Source organism: Mauremys reevesii, linkage group 7 (assembly GCF_016161935.1).
Source record: "Mauremys reevesii isolate NIE-2019 linkage group 7, ASM1616193v1, whole genome shotgun sequence".
Taxonomy (NCBI): Eukaryota; Metazoa; Chordata; order Testudines; family Geoemydidae; genus Mauremys; species Mauremys reevesii.
Genome location: NC_052629.1, coordinates 13,892,326 through 13,906,152, shown reverse-complemented (window position 1 = coordinate 13,906,152; position 13,827 = coordinate 13,892,326). Strand labels below are relative to the sequence as shown.

The following is a 13,827-nucleotide window of genomic DNA, read 5'->3' as shown; positions in this document are numbered from 1 at the left end:
CTGGGTCTTTGGCGGTAATTCGGCAGCAGGGGGTCCTTCCACCCTGGGACCTGCTGCTGAAGTGCCAGGTCTTTGGTGGCAGTTCGGCGGCGGGGGACACCCGCCACCGAAGACCCCAGGCCCCCTGAATCCTCTGGGCGGCCCTGCCTTAACGGTTAGGTGAAAGTGCTTGTGCACATTGATCATGCAATGATCCAACATTTCCATACTACTTTTGTAAAATATGAAGGTGCAGATTCAGTGTTAATTTAAAAAATGATAGAAATTGGACTCTCTCTATTAAGGGTGTATGATCCAACATGTCCTGGTTAGTCCAGGTTGTCTTCTCATTCAAATCTCAGTGGAAACATATTCATGGGTCTTACATTAGTCTTTAAGTATGGGCTCTGTAGTTCTCTCCCATTAAATATTGCAGCATTTATTTTTTTTAAAAAAAAAGATGAAATTAAACTTTTCATGAGATGTTGTTAGGAACATGACAGAATCATCTAGAAATCTGTTTGTGCTATTTGTGACAAATTATGAAGCTGCATTGATTGCTATTGGTGTGTGTGTGTTTATCACTTTTGGCTAGGGATAATCCTTCCATGTTTCCACAGTTTTATTTCCCTTACACATACACCCCTTCCCAGCTGCCATCGCCAGCTCAGTAATCACCCTCTAGCCAGTGTATGGAATGTGCTGTTTTTGCGGCTGCTGGTAATGCCTCTCAATCAGCCAACAGACGGGACACATGCAGAGATGTTTGGCATCCACTTCCCAACTCTCTAGCTAGCAAGCTTTGTACCACCTGGTACCCACTGACCCAGAGTTCCCTGCTCGTTCTGGAGCCCAGTGCTTCAACAAAGACACTCTCTGTGGGCCAGATTCATTGCTGATGTAAGTCCACTGAAGTCAGTAGAGCTACAAAAAGAATTTGGCTCTGTGTTTTATACTTCATACTGCTAGTGAAGCAAAACACTGAGTAATATTTGGTATTGCTTTATTGAGATTTTAGTCACAGCTGTAGACAGAGTTCTCAGTTTGCGTGGAAATTTGAGATTTCATGGATTTTTTTGCTTTCAGTCTGGCAGCTCCCAGATTACATGGATTTCTCTGCTCTGCCTCTTACTCTTCTCATTGCAGAGGAATCTAGTTTGGAGTGCATAAAAGCTCTGATTACTCAGGGACTGCAAGATCTGGCTGGTGGAGTAAGGTGGTTTCTGTTCTCACAGGAGCTCCTCACCCCTCATGATGGGTTTTTTTATTGAAAGTTTGCTATTAGTTTACTTAGAAAATGTAAATGTCAATTCCCCTTTTCGTGATGCCAAAGCATCTGTTTTGACCATGCCAGAGATGTTTCTCCATTATTCCATTAGGTAGTAGGCAATCGGTGTGGCTTTCATATTTAACTGTGTTTCTGTAAATACCCCCAGCGGCTTCTGTGATGCAAGAATATAAACAATAATAATCTAGAGGTTCTGCAATTTAAAATTCTTCCATCAGCTTTCCCTCTCAAATTCACCAGTGATGTTTCTCAAATGATTCATTGTGTGGACTACTGGCAGTCCATAGATCATAATTTAGAAACTGATATACTCAATACAGGTGCCATTTTATGCTTATTGAGCAAGTGGTATCACATGTTGAACACTTTTACCCATTGGTAATAAATACCCTCGATTGCCAGGGTGGTTGACTTGGGTGCATATGTCATGACCAAAGTCTGTGTTCATCCAAAATGGTATTTGCATTAAGATAACATAGCAATTGGCATATAATCAAAAAAGGACCAGATAAGCACCTAATATGCAGTAATCAGTGGGTATTGAATTCATATTTCCAAGTAGATATGTATGTAAGTATCTTTCACTGACAGGTTTATAATACAGGTCAAAGTAAAACAGATAATGATGATTGCAAGACTTTTGCATTACTTACAGATGTAACATTCTCTTTGAGGCAAATCCAGTTCTTCCTTCCCCTCGTGTGGAGGTTCTGAAAGCCTGTAAAACAGCCTAACTGACATGGTTCTGTTGAAGAGGAAGGTGGGGGGATAGGGTGCAGAATCCATACCAGGGGAGTTGTCCAAAATATAACCCTGTGACAAAGCACATACCTATGTGATCAATGGGAAGTGATGATGATGTCTTCATATAATGGTGAATGACAGACTAGAATGATAGAAACAATTATTATTTCAATGTCTCAAGAGAATGATTTTAGTTATATTTGTGTCATTCTTGATTCGGGAGGAGATTTCTCAATTTTTCTAAAAATGTACCATTTTGTCTGGAATGTTGTAGCTACATGTCATTTGCTATGGATGGATTTGTCTGATTTCATGTCAAATCAGTGCTTATCCACAGAAATCTAATTTTGTTGGGGTTTTTTACACAGAAGGCTATATGCTGGTGCATGTCAGCTGGCATCTCTGCCCCCACATCTGTATCTATTTCAGTCCTCTCAGAGGACAAAGACATACATTTGATGTTTTTTTCTTTTTTCTTTTTCTGGATCTAGATGATGGTCATAGTGACTGACTGATTGACAGGATATGAGAGGTCAGATTTAGGGCCAAAATTAGTTCTTTTATAGATGGGTCAAGCTCCATTAAATATATAGCTGTACAGGCTGAATTTGGGCCTTGGGAGTCTGGATGGATGACTTCTGAGTAGAGATGAAGGAAATTGGTTTGACTGAAAAAAGAACTGACTTGCAAAAAATATTAATGTGGGTTCAGTTCAAGTGCAAAAAAGTTGAAATAGCTTTTTGTCAAATTACTTAATACAACAAAAAGTCTCTTCTTGTCATAAACCTGGCCCAACTAGAAGTAGAGTGTTCCAGAAATCTCGGAAGACAGTTCTTTATGAAAAACTTCTCAGGCACCCAAAAGTGGAGTATCCTTGGATGACAGCCATCAGCTATGTTCCGTACATTTGATATAGAAATAGACTTCATGTTCATCTCTAAAACCATAGACCTTTATCAGTAGTGTTAAAGGAGAATCTTTCACTGTCAGTTACAGATATGCTTATAGCTTCTAATAAAACAGCCACTACACTCAAGAAAACCTCTAATTCTACTCTAGCAAATCTGACTCTGATTCAGTATCAGGCAGTGACTTTTTCCCTTTCTCAGATTTGTCTCTTCCCTCTCCATGGAACATGTGTCTGAGGGATTGGGAGCTGTAATTTGTTTTAACTTTAGGGCCCAATACAAATCCCATTTAAATTACTAGGATTCCTGCCATTTATTTTAATCTGAATTGGATTGGGCCTTTATCAGTAGTGACTAGGAATAATCAAACTAATGTAAATTAATCCTGTACTGAAACTAAAGAACAGCTTTTACTGGCTCATGTACTGAAATCTCAGCACTGTTTATCCTTTGAATCCTTAAAGAAGAGACACACATGATGGGAGAGTCTGCAGATTTAGGAAAACACAGCATTGGTTTACACTTGGTTCTCTTTGAAAGAGAATATTTGCCGGAATAAGGGTTAGAATCTGTTTGGGTTTGTTTGTTTGTTTGTTTTGTTTTAATGAAGCTTTAATTCCATAATAACTGATGGTATTTGCCTTGGAAGGCTTCCTACACATGCATAAGAAGCAGGTAAATGGATTTTGAATCCCTGCAAAAACATATGCGAAAGCAAAAGCAGGGTATTCCTTAAAGGAGAAAAGTAGCCTTGTGATGCATGCACCATATTGAAAGAATGTATGTGTAAACTCAACCATCTCTGACCCCCAGGTGGAATCCCTTCAATCTAGTTTCACTTGGAGATCTAGAAGTTCTAAAGCTAACTCTTAAATACAAAAGCAAAAAAAATAGGCATTTTTTCCCAACCACTAATGATGTCAAAATGTAGTAATTATTAGCTTTCATGAAAATGAGGGCTACTTATCTAATTCATAAATCATAATAGTTCTCTGGTGCAGTAGCAAAAACAAAATGACTTTAATGTAAACGAAATCATTACACAAACGAAAGTAATTGCAGAATATGTAGCAATTAATTTATTTGTTAACCATATTTTTAAAAAAATCAATGAACTGCTCGACATTTACTCCTCAATTTTTGAAACAGTTCTCAGAAGTAGCTAAATGACTGCCATTATCTTGAATGGGAGCCACATGGCTAAAATCTATAGGGAGTGCTTTGAAAATGTGAGGGTTAGTCCTTTCTTCTGCTTGTTTCCTTCCAATTACTTTAAAATGTTTTCATGTATTTGGAGGACTTCAGAAGACAGACATTGTGTAGTTAAAACACTACAATTCAGCACTTGTATAAGTTACCATTTCCCACAGAGAAAAAGGTTATAGTTAAAAATACATTGTTTATTTGATGTTACAAGATTTAATACTTCTGCTTGTTCACAGTGTAACCATTGAAAACCTTATTGCCTGTTGTCAAAAAGTCATTTTAATTTAATTTTTGAAACTTGAATCTAAAGGTGAGAGCATGCTTCCTTTATAATTATACATACTTATTTGAACAGCATATGGTGAAAATATATAAGGCTTTCCAATGAAAAAGAATAGAACAGGAACACTAGGCTTTTATGGTGATTGCACCTATATGGGGGCTTTATAAGCTTACAATTTGAATCATTTATAGATGCACACTCAACCCAGTTCTAACGTAACTAGCACTGTGTGGGTTTTTTGCTGACTAAATGATAGGCAAAGCAATTTTCAACAAATGTCTCCCAGTAGGCTGTCATCATAGAAGCCTTGTAATATTGCTTTTCAACCTTAGTACTGGCAGCTATCCAGAAATTATTACATTTATACCAAACTGCTTTGCACCAGGCACTTGCCCTTTTACTGTATGGGAACAGAATGAACTTTAAGGTTTATCTTCCTTCTCTCCAATTGTTTTTGTTGCAAGATTTTTTTTTAATCTGTTTTTGCTTGCTGCAACATAAAAATCAGTCAAACACTAAACAGATCCCTTTCTCGTAACTTTTGAGATTATTTTAATTTGATTGTGTAGGGAGAGATTTTGAAAGGAACAAATGGGAGTTAGATGCCCTGCTTTCATTTGTTCCTTTGAAAATCTCCACTAGTTACAATTAGTTTCAGAGTTTGAGTATTACACAAACTGTACTTTGTAATATTTAAGTTGTATGTTTAATTTAAATATATTTGATTTAAAAGCCATGTTCAAACTGTATTGGGGGGATTTCAAGTGATTGTGTGGTGACTTCTATAAAAACTCTTATGTTTACTTAATAAATACATTCAGTTAACATCTGTTACTATCTCTCTGAAGGGTATGAAGCTTTAAAAAAGTTAAGTAGAAGTGACTCAAGGATGTAGGGTGTGGAGACATTACATTTAAGCTATATTTCAGGGTCAAGGCCAATTCAGAAATAAATTTGAGTTCAGACTTGCTGTCACTATAATATCACAAGCTTTTAGTGTCTCATTTAGAGCATGTTTGAAAGGGAAATGGAAAACCAGTTCATTACAAATTTAGATCCAACTTGGAACCCAAACCCCAGGAAATCAAAAGAATTTGGAATTGAGGATCCCATTTTAGCCAATTTCTAAGTACAATTGTACTTTTTTTTTTACTAAGTAGAAAAGCTTTTTAAAATCATATAATGAAACTATTTGACTAGATTCTGTAACCTTCCTTTTTTCATCATTATACATTGTGCTCAGTATTTTGAAGATTGTGTTTATATATGTAGTGTGTAGTAAAGGACATATTTAGAAATACATAGTACTTCATATTCATTTTCTGTCCTCACGTAATGAACGTGAAATTGTAAATTCTTTGAAAACTTGCAGGAGTCAAAAATCTAAGAACTGTTCACAAATATCCACAAATTCTGCCCTATGCAAGGTACTTGAAGACAAGTAATGCTAGATATATCTTTTTTTACAGAAAGTTAGCTCCCTGGTCAGTGTCCCGGTGAATTAATTTTCTTTGTTTGTGCACGTCTTCTCTGAAATTAACAGCAAATGGAAGAATTTGCCTTTCCATGGATCTTGAAGTTTTATTTATGTTGTGGTTTTCTTGGTAGTCCTCAGACATGAACATGATGTTTTAGCTTAAGAATTAGTTCTTTCAAACTATTGCCAAGTTGCTTCACCTCCTCTCAGGCAGCTTGATTTCAAGCCTTCCCTTCTACCACCAATGAGTTTTGGGAGGCAATGTTGTCCAGTGTCTAGGACACTAGACTGGGAATCAAGAAACCTGGATTGTGTTTCAAGCACTGCCACTGACCTGGTATGTGATTTAAATTACCTAGATTAAAAGTGCTACATATGAGCTGCTATTATTTTTAAAGAGCTATTGGAGCAGGAGACCTGGACCTTGGTCCCCCACCTCCCAGGTGAGTACCTGAAGCACCAAGCTATAGAATTATTCTCACTTTCTCACGCAGTCACTCACTCGCATGCATGCGTGTTCTCTCTCTCACACCCCATTGACCCTTGCAGCTTTTATCCAAAATGGAACAGCTTCAGCAGGGAGATTAAGGGAGCCCCACACCACGCTGTCCCATATCTCAGTGCTTAGACACTCTGCTGAGAAGTGGGAGACCCCCTATTCAAATCCTTTCCCCTCCCCCTCAGATGGGTGGGGGGAATTGAACCTTGGTTTCCCACATCCCAGATGTGTGAGCTACTCACTGGGCTAAAAGTTATAAGGTGGGCACCGCCTTCTCCTCAGGTGTTTTTGTTTTGAATAAAACAGGTGGCAAGCAATGGCTTGTGAACCTAACCCCTCTGACTCCAGGAGAGAGGTTCCTGATTGTGGATCGCAAGCAGATATAGGCGTCTCCTTACAGCCTGGAGTTTGGTGCCAAACTCTGTGAGAGGGATGGGGCTTATGACACACTGCTGTCATTGGCATCTCCCATTGGCTAGCTTAGGTGGGTCCCCAGCTAGCATGCTGACTTTTGTGGCTCACATTCTTAGGAGCCCATCTCTTCCTATTTATGGTATAGGGAACCTAGGCACCCAGCTCAAGCTTTGTGGATCCCAGTGTTGTTCCTGTGGGGTTTTTGGGCATCTAAAAGTTAGTCACCATGACACTGAGCATTGCAATGCCGTAGTCCCTTTGTGGATCCAGCCCAAACTCTTCAAAGGTAAGCTTATAACAGAGATTTATGAAGACACACAAGAAGGGAAGTATTTCTTAATGTAAATAGGAGAAAATTATGTTTCTAGAGTTAGACTTTTTGGCTCCTATATATAACAAAATAGTAGTGTTGTTTGAAGAGTTTCAGTAATTTCCACCCCTTTATATGAAACAGACTAATCTTCATGTTCAGTTCCTAAGCGTTATTTCTATCATCTATAGGGCATAGTTAGCCAAGTATGGCTGGGAAACAAGGCAAAGTTACAACAATAAGAATTTCACATAGACTATTAACTTAAAACTTCCAAGAGGCTTTATTAGTTGCAGGGAGAAGGGTCAGGTCTCTTTGTGAATATATCTCATGCTGGCTTTTAGCCTAACAGCTTTAAGGGACATTAGCTTGGAACTGAGCAATATAAGCTGAAAGACGTCTGTTGCTGCTGCTTGGTGGGAGCTCACAGGTGCTTGTAATAAAATTGGTTATAAATCGTTTCATTAGTTTGCAAAAAGCAGATTTCTTAGAATACTGTACCTTCATTTGCCAGAAATACTTACTTTGTTTTAGACTATATATGAATGAAAATACTAATAGAAGTTTGCTTACAATTAATTAAGATGAGGATATATGGCACTTACAGTGGATATACAGCATTTTTCCATTTGCATGCTGAATACAAAAGATAATTGGAGAGGAAACAATATGGCATTTAATGCATCTATTTTTTTTAAAGTATCACATTTTCCAAAAAAATAGATAACAGCCTTCTAGAATTATATAATATCATAGACCCATGAGTAAAACTAATCAGATATGCCACATGCCCTCATTTTCTAAGTGCAATAGCTCATTTGGCTGTTAGCAAAGCCTTGCTTAGTGATGCATCAATAACTAGAAACTGTCACTCTCTATATATGAAATAACACTTTTTTCCCTCTTGCTATTTTGTTCTTTGGGAAAAAAAATCACATATCACATTTCATCTGTAGTGGAGTACAAACATATTTGGACACATCAAGATGGCTATAGACCATTTTTTAAACATCAGAAAGAAACTCCAGAATTTTTAGGGTTGTAATTATGAAAATGTATTTTTACACAGTAGGCAAATATGAGGGGTTGTTCACCCTACGGTAACTTTTTGCATTGCACAGAGTACTTTATACTGTGTAATCTGAAATTAATATACGTACAGTTGCCACGTAGTTGAGAATATACATTTTAGAAGCACGAGAAAGGGATTATTTCATTATAAACAATATATTTATGCATATTACCCTGTTAGAAGAGCCTCAGCAAGCTGTTCACTAGTGAATTTAGCAAACAAGTCTTTCCAAGCTCATAGATTTCACCCATTAGTCTGGCAATGAGGAGCAAGTTGCAGTTGTGCCAGTCAATGGCTAAGCCTCCAGAAAGCACCAAACCACTCCCAGCACAGAAACAAACAGAGCAGAAAATGTTGTTATATCATCCTATTTTAATATCCTTTTCTTGGCAGATCATCATAGCACAACTGAAAGACTACCTTGTTACAAATAACCTTTTATGGGAAGTTTCAGATAAGAATGAGGCAGCAAGTCATGGAGCTCAGCTGCTGGATTGTGTCCCTAGCTGCAAATGAAGTAACTAGGATAAGTTAATTGTTATCAGCATCCACCTTCACAACAGAACCATATTACACATCATTCATCAAGCTGGTTTAATTATTAGAGATTAAGCTGACATAGAGCGTGGCTGGCTTGTGCATCTTTCTATTCAAACAATGAATACATATATTTTTGTGGGTCATTGGAAGGAATAACTTAATGCGATGAAGATTAATTTAAGATACAGTATGGACATTGGCAATATAAGTCTCCCTCCCAGTGCCCTGTTTATGTGTACTTCTGTGACACAGAGGTCTACTGGTGCCAGCTGGCAAAGGGGTCACTGTTCTGACAGCAGCTCATAACAGGCCTGACGATCTCACTAGCACCTCGCTTTCATGGAATTTAGCCATAAATGTTTTCATGTAAGATCTTAAATAAAAGCCAGGATCACACTGACTGTTAATATTGTTGTGAAATGTATCTACAGATATATCTAAAAAAATCTTATTTGTGTGATGAAAATATGTTCCTAAAGTCTGACTCAATCCAGGGTTGACAAACATGTTTCTGACAAAGGATATATATTTACCTGTCTGTCTCAGATCACAAGTAAATTAAGCATTGTAAGCCAACACAATAGAAGCTGCATTTACATATGAAGTCAACAAGGAGACAAGACACAAGAGGTTCAGTCACACAGGATTGTCCTGTCTTTGGGGGCAAACAATCAACTTTGTGTAAACTATAAGGAGAGTGCAAAAACACACTCCTTCATCCTGCCCCGAGACAGTAAATGGACAGTGCGTTTACATTCATGTTGGGGAAGAGTCAACATGGTTTTTGTAAAGGGAAATCATGCCTCACTGATCTACTAGAAATCTTTGAACGGATCAACAAGCGTGTGGGCAAGAGTGATCCAGTGGAAATAGATGTTCAGAAAGTCTTTGACAACATCCCTCACCAAAGGCTCTTAAGCAAAGGTCCTCTCATGGATTGGTAACTAGTTAAAAGATAGGAAACGAAGGGTAGGAATAAATGATCAGTCTTCAGAATGCAAAGAGGTAAATAATGGTGTCCCCTAGTGGTCTGTACTGGGCCCAGTCCTATTCAACATATTCATAAATGATCTGGAAAAAGGGGTAAACAGTGAGGTGGCAACATTTCCAGATGATACAAAACTACTCAAGATAGTTAAGTCCCAGGCAGACTGCAAAGAGCTACAGAAAGATCTCTCAAAATTGGTTGACTGGGCAACAAAATGGCAGATGAAATTCAATGTTGATAAATGCAATGTAATGCACATTGGAAAACATAATCCCAACAATACATATAAAATGATGGGGTCTAAATTAGCTGTTACCACTCAAGAAAGAGATCCTGAAGTCATTGTGGATAGTTCTCTGAAAACATCCACTCAGCGTGCAGTGGCAGTCAACAAAGCTAACAATGTTGGGAATCATTAAGGAAGGGATGGATAATAAGACAGAAAATGTCACATTGCCGCTATATAAATCCATGGTACACCCACATCTTGAATATTGTATGATGATCTGGTCACCCCATCTCAAAAAAGATATATTGGAATCAGAAAAGATTAACCATTAGACATAAGGCTTTTTAATTGTTCTGAGGCTGGAATTCCCAAGTAGATTCTTGCAGTTGCAATGCTTTTGTCTGTCACTTATGTCTTGTGGGATGATTCTGTGGACAACTAGTACTGGGTAATATGTTCACCCTTTCTGATTACATAAATGGTTGCGAAGTGAGACCTAAGATACTGTTATACTTGAGATTAGCATTTTTAGATGGAGCTCATAAGGTCCAAACACAATGGCATTTTCTTCTAAATTCACCATCTCATGCAGAGGCTAATGAGCATGCAGTTTTCTAAAATTGGCGTAATTCAGAGGGGGATTTTAGTCCGTCAATACACACTACAAACTATGTATTTTTGGAGCCATGAAATGATGTGAAGAATCAGAGACAAAAAGCTCTTCAAGAGGAGTTGAAGCTGTAGAACTGAAGATAGGAGTGCAAGTCTAAAACTACGAATTTTAATACCTGTTGTTTTTTGCAGTATTTTCAGAAAATATAGACCCATTGTGAAAAGAAGTTCTAACAACACTGATGGCTCTTAATTTCCAGGCCCTTAGTGCTATTGTTTGCAGATTTTTCCCCAGGGATCTCTAGTCCTACAGCGTCCACTATGTATGAGCAAGAGTGAGTGGAAGTTCTGATTAAAGCGATGCTATCAACTTAAAAACCACATTTCTCTCTGAAAATGTGTTACTATTGTTACAAGTAACACCCGAGAACTATAATTGAAAGAGATTAGAGGAAAAATAATTTCTCTTGGTTTTTCCATTTGTTGACAGCATTTTTACGTAGTCATTTTCACTGTTTCCCCTATCGTCAGCTTCTCCTTTTGTTATGTGGGTCTTTCACACAGTAGTGGGAAGAACATTTCATAAAAATATTGACATGTGATTGTAAAATCACTGGCAGGGTGATTCAGGGCCAAGTGTAGCACCTGAATCTACTTTTCACTTATATTTAGAAGTTGACTCTGCCTCTTAAGTACCATTATATATGTAAAAGGCTCTTAACCACAGTTCTGACAAAATGGAGAGATTTAATCCAACATTAATCTAACAGCCAAAGCAGTGGACGTGTTATTCCTTGACTTTAGCAAAGCTTTTGATACGTTCTCCCACAGTATTCTTGCCGGCAAGTTAAAGAAGTATGGGCTGGATGAATGGACTATAAGGTGAATAGAAAGCTGGCTAGATTGTCGGGCTCAACGGGTAGTGATCAATGGCTCCATGTCTAGTTGGCAGCTGGTATCAAGCAGAGTACCCCAAGGGTTGATCCTGGAGCCGGTTTTGTTCAGTATCTTCATTAATGATCTGGAGGATGGCGTGGACTGCACCCTCAGCAAGTTTGCAGATGACACTAAACTGGGAGGAGTGGTAGATATGCTGGAGGGTAGGGATAGGGATACAGAGGGACCTAGAAAAATTAGAGGATTGGGCCAAAAGTAATCTGGTGAGTTTCAACAAGGAAAAGTGCAGAGTCTGGCACTTAGGACGGAAGAATCCCATGCACTGCTACAAACTAGGGACTGAGCGGCTAGGCAGCAGTTCTGCAGAAAAGGACCTAGAGGTTACAGTGGATGAGAAGCTGAATATGAGTCACCAGTGTGCCCTTGTTGCCAAGAAACTAACAGCATTTTGGGCTGTATAAGTGGGAGCATTGCCAGTAGATCGAGGGACGTGATCATTCCCCTCTATTTGGCATTGGTGAGGCTTCATCTGGAGTAATGTGTCCAGTTTTGGGCCCCACACTACAAGAAGGATGTGGAAAAATTGGAAAGAGTCCAGCGGAGGGCAACAAAAATGATTAGGGGGCTGGAGCACATGACTTATGAGTAGAGGCCGAGGGAACTGGGATTGTTTAGTCTGCAGAAGAGAAAAATGAGAGGGGATTTGATAGCTGCTTTCAACTACCTGAAAGGGAGTTCCAAAGAGGATCTGTCTAGACTGTTCTCAGTGGCACCAGATGACAGAACAAGGAGTAACGGTCTCAAGTTGCAGTGTGGGAGGTTCAGGTTGGATATTAGGAAAAACTTTTTCAGTAGGAGGGTGGTGAAGTACTGGAATGGGTTACCTAGCGAGGTGGTAGAATCTCCTTCCTTAGAGGTTTTTAAGGTCAGGCTTGACAAAGCCTTGGCTGGGATGATTTAGTTGGGGATTAGTCTTGCTTTGAGCAGGGAATTGGACTAGATGACTTCCTGAGGTCCCTTCCAACCCTGAGATTCTACGATTCTTTTAAACCTGTCAGCATCCTTGGTACCCTTTATCACTGACCTGCCCATGGGCTGTGGTTGAAGTAGACAGGATGGTGCCTGAGTGTTTCCATTCTTTCCTCCAAGAGAGATCCAGGAGGATGGTCCTGGCTAATTGCTCATTAATTCTCTCCCTGTCTCACTGTTACGGTGTTTCTCAAGGATATATTCTGTCAGTCAGTCTGTTCAACATGGACACAAAGCTGCTGGTGAGACAGTGAGACTTAGGCTGTATCATCATTTTGCAGATGACATAAAGCTCTACTCTTCCATCAAAAGCAGATGGTGCAGTGTCTTTGCTTTCTTAGTGTCTAGCCAAGATCAGAACTAGAATGACAATTAGATGATTGAGGTTGATAGAGATGATGCTGGTTGTCTGGGGGAATAGCATAGTGTCCTTCCCATTGGCGGGAGGACAAGAAGACAATTTAGGAATGCTTTTGAATACAAGAATGCATTCAGATTGTTAAGGATTGTTCAGTGACATCAGTTGCCAGAAGCACCTTTTTCATCTGTCTGATTAGGTGATTATGATCATTTCTCTCTGATATGGATTGTTTATGCCTCTGATTTTATTATTGCAATGTAGTGTACATGGGGCTATTCTTAAAGGGTATTTAGAAACTACAGCTAGTATAGAATGTGACTGTTCACATTCCTTGGTGGTATTAGCTTCAGGGAGTATATTATACCAATCCTTCAAAGAGTGCACCGGCTCCCTATTCGCTCATGTGCCATTCATGCTGCTGATACTGATTTATAAAGCCCTGCTTGGGAGACAACATGTCTCATCATATACTGCTATAGAAGTTTAGTTACCTGGGGCCTTTTTTGCTGACAGTCCCTAGATTGGAATATCTGGGGACTGGAAAGAAATGCAGCTAGCTACAAACTACCATTGAAAGATTTGGTTTTAATATGTAAAGTACCTGCTATCACTGGAAAGAGGATGGTTCTTCTACATGAAGCGCTAAAGTGAAATAGTAATTCAAATCAGGGATCCAAAATCTTCCCTCACTTCTATGCTCCCTAGCCCCATTCAACCTCTTCACCTACTCCAAATTCCTACTTGCCCCAGGCAAGCAGGCATTTGGGATTTTGAAACCCCAATTCAGAGAGCAGCTGCCGCTGTTGATTGGAAGGGAACTGATGTGGATGACGCCATGGACTCTTTTATATAATCTAATGCAGAATGTTTGGATTCATGAAAGGGTGTGGAAATAAACTGCTTTGGACCCATCTGCCTGGATGGTTCCAGGACTCTTGGTGCCAAGACTTGCACTCCCATGCATGGGGATCTTCAGGGGCAATTTTCTTTC

General features: G+C 39.1%; 1 protein-coding gene across 2 annotated transcripts in view; it reads left to right on the top strand.

Moving 5' to 3' along the window:
- The window catches only part of GFRA1 (GDNF family receptor alpha 1), a 181,676-nt gene that overhangs the window by 50,878 nt on the left and 116,971 nt on the right, over positions 1 to 13,827 (top strand). The gene's annotated exons all lie outside the window — the stretch shown is intronic.